Consider the following 5,972-nt stretch of genomic DNA (forward strand, 5'->3'; position numbering starts at 1 on the left):
TTACCTAAATAATTGCTAGATTTGGTGTTCTATACTTATATGCCTATGTGTTTATCGCTTTTGGTTGGTGGAACTATAAAATCCTAGACTATTTGGCATCCCCTTATAGCAAGGTGTCGTTAACGTAATGCAATTAACGATAACTATAAAATCCTAGACTATTTGGCATCCCCTTATAGCTAGGTGTCGCTAATGTGTTTAGCGATATCTATTTATCCAAATTACCACTTTTATTTATCGTTTCGTATGCAAGTTTTGTGGCTATCTTTATTATATACTAATATGATTAAACTTATGAATTGCTCACTAACCTTTGTGTTGACAAACTTTATTTTATGAAATGTTGCAGGTTTGCATCTTGGTTTATTTATGATTGTGAAGAAAACGATATCGATATTAGTAAAAATGAACAATATCAAATTTTCCATATTTTGTGATATCTTGTTTATGGTTATTTAATGGATAATTGTTATGTGACATTTTCGATGTTGTGAAATGAAATGAGTTTATTAAATACTGTCACTTTAATTAGTGTCATGTGCTTATGGACAATCGTTACACCTCGGCATGTTCCGCCTTTGGTCGGGGTGTGACATTAATGATAATGACAAGATATACATATTTGAATTAAATTGTTAATAGATTAAGCTAGGAAGCGGATATTCCCGAATCACCAAGATAGTCCTACTCCAATTAAATCTTTAAAATTTGATAAAAATATAAATTATGTAATTGAAGATATTAAATTAGATTAAATTATGAATTCGTGAATTCTTTCTTTTTCACAAAATCTTTATAAATAGTAGGAAATAAGTATTGAATTGTCGATGATTTATTATGAAAAATTTAAATAAATCATGAATATCAAATTAATAGTGAAGATGAGAATGAGATATGAAATATTATAATAAAATAATCACGAGGCTAGAAATGCATGAACCACCATGACTATTCTAACACTACGAATTTATCATTAAAACGTTTTAAAATTTTAAAAATGTATCAGAAGTTAAAGTAGGGAGTTGAAATATTTACAAACCAACGTTTAGTTTCAAATAACGAACTTAATCAATAAATAAACTGAGTGATGAGTTTTAATGAAGATTTATCAAAAAGTCAAATTTAATGGTAAAAATTTAATTAATGGAAGATTTAATTTAATAATGAAAATTAAATTTGAGTGATGAAAAATGTAGTTTAATATCAATGAAATTTGCAATATTTGAATTTTTAATAATAAAGAATTATAAAATGAAAAGTAAGTTGTGAAAAGTAACATGAGGAAAAACAAGAGGTAATAAAGTATTTATAGTTTAAAATTGAGGGTAATGATTGAAATATATTAGATAATTTATATTTTGAGAATATGAAAATAAATAAGAAAAGATTATTTAAATAATATTTTAACGGATATGAGTTAGTGTAGGATTTCTTGTTTGGTGTATTTTAGTTTTGTCGAGATTGGCGGTCGTTTTAGTTAACGGAATACATAAGCAAACTCCTTGTTGATTCTAGTAGTCGAACAGAAATTACAAGAAGCAGGTGAACGACGTTGATTATGATGATTGATTCCTAGGAAGGACATTCTACGAGGACCAACAACGAAATTGTATAAGATGATGGGTAAGTTGTGGAAATGAGTTGGTGTGAGATAATAGGGATGCGTCCGTATATGTATGTATATAAATTAGTGCCAGTGAAGACTCGAGGATGAGTCGGAATTCAAAATAATGTGTATAAGTTTGAAGCATTTAAGTAAATGAACAGAGTTTATAAAATTTTCCAAGAATAAAACAACTAAACATATTAAATGAGTTGACCTCCCATGAGCTTTCCATAGCAATTTGAATGGCCCAACTAAATAAAGCAACATAGAGTTTGTGAACTGGCCTCCCATGAGCGTTCCATGACAATTTGTAGGCCCAATTCAAATAACGAGTAATCAACAATTGAGGTGCTCAGCTCATTAGCGTGTACATGGCATTTAAGTGACCCAACTAATTATCGAATTATCGAATCAATGGAGTTGTTCGGACCATGAGAGTTACATGGCATTTAACCAACGCAACTAAATATCGAATCAACGAATCAAATATAAGTAGTTGGTGTATCTCGGGAACCACCCCGGATGATTCGTTCTAACCCAAAAATCAAATCGAAAATGGTTTAAGAAATGGATAGTTGGAGTGCCCATGGATATTTGACCCAACTAAGTATTTAAAATAATTTAAAAACACAATTTGAAAGTATAACCGTTTAGCCAGTTATGTTTACCACGGAACAGTTTAGCCGATTACGGGTACCACTTAAAGTTATGGTTGTACGACATTTTTCATACTCCCATGCTTCAAGGTGAAGGAACAATACAAAACACGGGAATTCTTACGGAATTTCCCACAATAAAAGATAATCTACAAAAATAAAAGATTTAGAAAAATATTTTGAATGTGAGGCATAGCCTCGGAATTTGTGTGTGGGTGCAATAAATAGATAAGATACAATGCAATAAAATAATTAATCTAATTAAGCTGTAAACAATTTAAATAGCACATAAGGCAGTTTAGATAAGCACGTATAGGGTTTCTAACATATGTCTAGGAAAATTTCTAATGACCTATCTTATAACCTTCGGCTCTGATACCAATCTGTCACACCCCAACCTAAGGCGGAAATGTCGGGGCGTGATCTAATTGCTCACAGCTCGAATATACTATCATACACAAAATATAACAATATCTAATTAATTATTTTATTCAAATAATACACACATTATCCAATTATAACAAACAATTTACAAATATGAATATAAATTCAAATAATTTTTATCTTGATTATATCCTAAGGTTTTGTCTACGTGTCCAAACTTCAATCTTCAATACAAGCAACCTGCATATGCGTAGAAAATAGTGTTTTGTCAACATATAGTTGAGTGAGTATATCACCAGTTTTGACACAACAATATAAATAACGATAACGTGATAAGTGCGGTAAATATAATAAAACCATAAACAAGTATGTACACCGTTGCCATGCGAATTGGGCGTTGGTCACCAGCAGGAACACCCGCTATGCGATTGATTGAATAGTAATTCCAATACACGAATGAATGAATAGTAACACAAGTAAGCAAGTAGCACGTATGTTTGGTTAAGTCACTCACAATTACACGTATGCATTTGTTTGAATATATATATAGTATGAAATACGGATATGTACGCATATGTCCCCAAAACGTTTATAAAGTTGAGTAAAATAGGGGAATGATAAACTCACCTTAGATTAATGACGAACGAATATAAATATGAATAAGCGAGCTAACGAATAAGCGAGTCATCCACTACATGTCAAACGATATAACCAATTCAGAATCTGGTATTTTAGGATATGATAATATAAATAAAAACGAACTCGTTGCCGCTAGAATCATTTTAAACGGACGGTTAGAACACAAGCTATGTTTGTATTTAGATTTAAGCGAGCTGGTACTGAACAGAATCCGAACAACGAGTCGGAAGTCGGGTTTTAGTCAGTAGCCTTAAAATTTCGTTACGAGAATAAAAGACTTTTGGACCGAACTTTGGATCCGACCATAAGTATGAGAAAACGTTAAGTCAAACTAGTTGACTATTTTGTCCTTTAACGAGTTTTAAACGATTTGGCCAGTCAACACCCTTCAATCACCGAAATTGATTAAAGGTTATTGACTAGGGAATATATATGAATGATTTCTATGTTTACAACTTACCTGGAAAGTGAAAGAATAAACAGAAACAATGAGTTAAAAGTCCATACGTATGCAAAGTCAACCGGTTATGAACGTATCTTCAACCAAACAATCAAAAACCGAAGAGTTTGAGGAGGGACAGAGGATGTGACGGCTGAGAAGGCTCCTCTAGGGTTTAGGGATGATTTGTTGCCGAGATTATGTGTAACGCCCATAAATTCCCGTTAAAATACGTAAACCTTGCAAAGTCTATATTTTAACTAAGACCTGATCTGGCATTTTTCGAGGGACTCCTAGTCATTCTTGTAAGTCTACTTATTCAACACTTTGTCCAAAATATCACATTTTCCTATTAGAAGGACCACTTTTGTAAATTTCCTAAAGATTAAAACCCCCCTTTGCTGTTGCGATCGAAGCTAGGGCTGGCCCTCCCTCACGTTTTTTTTATTTTTCAGCCAATTCCAAGTATTATTCAGCCAAGTCCAGGTTTGTTCTACGCCGGAGAGCATGTTTTTCACCATTAATTCGTTCCTTATACACGTTTATTGATCGAATTCTTTCGGTTTAAGTCAAACCGATGGTTGCCCAATTAGGCCACTTTCGGGGCTGGTTAATTGAGGGTTCTTGTTCTAATAACTCCCTAGGTATGTCATTTACATCATACTAAAATTTCATGGTCATTGGAATTGGTTAAGTCGGGCAATTGTTAATAGTTCAAAAAACTAGGATTTGGTTGTCTAGTTTGTGAGTTGTTGTGTTTAATGCGTTGTTTGAGGGGATTGACAACCAATTCGAATGTTGTAGACTCAGAATGAGTTGTTGGCTGTGAAAAACTTAATTTTTAAGTTAATGTGGCTGAATTGGTTGTCGGTTACTCAAATGGGTCGGTACAACGCAACTTCGTGATTAATTGGTAGTTTATGCGTTGTACAAGCGAATTGCCGACCCATTCAACTCGTGTAGTGTCGTGTAGTCTTGTTGGCTGTAATTATACTAAATTTGGTCCACACGTGGCTGAGTTGGTTGCTAAGTGCATAAACAACCCGTTAACGCGCGTATTCGATAAAATTAACAACTTTCGGGTGTAGTTTGGAAATCCTTTGTCTCCGAAATTAACTAAGGGTGGTTTTGGTAAATACATGGCCTCGGGAGCTTATGTAATTGAATTTGGTAAAGTCAATGCTTTAGGTCAATCAAACCATGTTAGAACGTCTCGTAGGATAAACGAGTCGGTACGGTTTGGTTAGTAATCTTTGTGTGCAATCCGACAGGCTTGTGATTTGTGGATTGACTTAGGGATTCTCTAGCTCATTGTTGACTGTGTGCCTCGTATCAGGTGAGTTCATGATGCCCCTTTTTACCTTTTTATGTTTTGGGCTAGCATACACACCCTATTACAATTTTACCCGATTTTACTTGTTTAAACTATTTGGATGGTATTACATGGCCTTATTCGTGATTGTGCATTTAGAAAGTTATGTTTGAATGATATCCTATGCCTTAGGATATTTTAGACTCGTTGTGGTCGTATGTTCCTTAAGGTTATACATATTACTTGTGGGCTAGGCTCGAGGTTGTTATTAGGCCTAGTATTAATTCCTAGATTATCCATTATTTATGGATTGAATGTGATGATATGGTTTGGTTGAATGTTTGAATTAGATGTTGTATGTGTGTATGTGAATGTGTATGTGTTGGTAAACTGTGACCGGGTCAAATATATTACTCGGGGAAGACCCGGGGTGAGGAGGCCCGTGTTGCATGTTTATGTCCCAGCAGGTCAAATATATTACTTGGGGAAGACCCGGGGTGAGGAGGCCTGCCGTTTAGCTAAACTGTGGTCGGGTCAAATATATTACTTGGGGAAGACCCGGGGTGAGGAGGCCCGCATAGCATGTTTAGGTATGTTAAAACGTGACCGAGTCAAATATATTACTTGGGGATGACCCAGGGTGAGGAGGCTCGAGTTGCGTGATTTTGGTTTTGTTGAACCACAACCGGGTCAAATATATTACTTGGGGAAGACCCGGGGTGAGGAGGCTCGTGTTGCGTGTTTGATCAAGAAAAGTTATTTAATATTTTATTTACTTATGATTTGATAAGGAAAAGTTATTCATTATTTTATTCATTTATGATTTGACCAAGGAAAGTTATATATCTATTTACTTAGGATTTTCTTTTACATTTTATACCTATGGAATTAAATTGCTTAATGAATGTCGCTTATTGAAAACTTGAAATCACTCAG

Source organism: Bidens hawaiensis, unplaced genomic scaffold, assembly GCF_021521415.1.
Source record: "Bidens hawaiensis isolate Kalapana, Puna unplaced genomic scaffold, B.hawaiensis_p1.1 tig00051396_1, whole genome shotgun sequence".
Taxonomy (NCBI): domain Eukaryota; kingdom Viridiplantae; phylum Streptophyta; class Magnoliopsida; order Asterales; family Asteraceae; genus Bidens; species Bidens hawaiensis.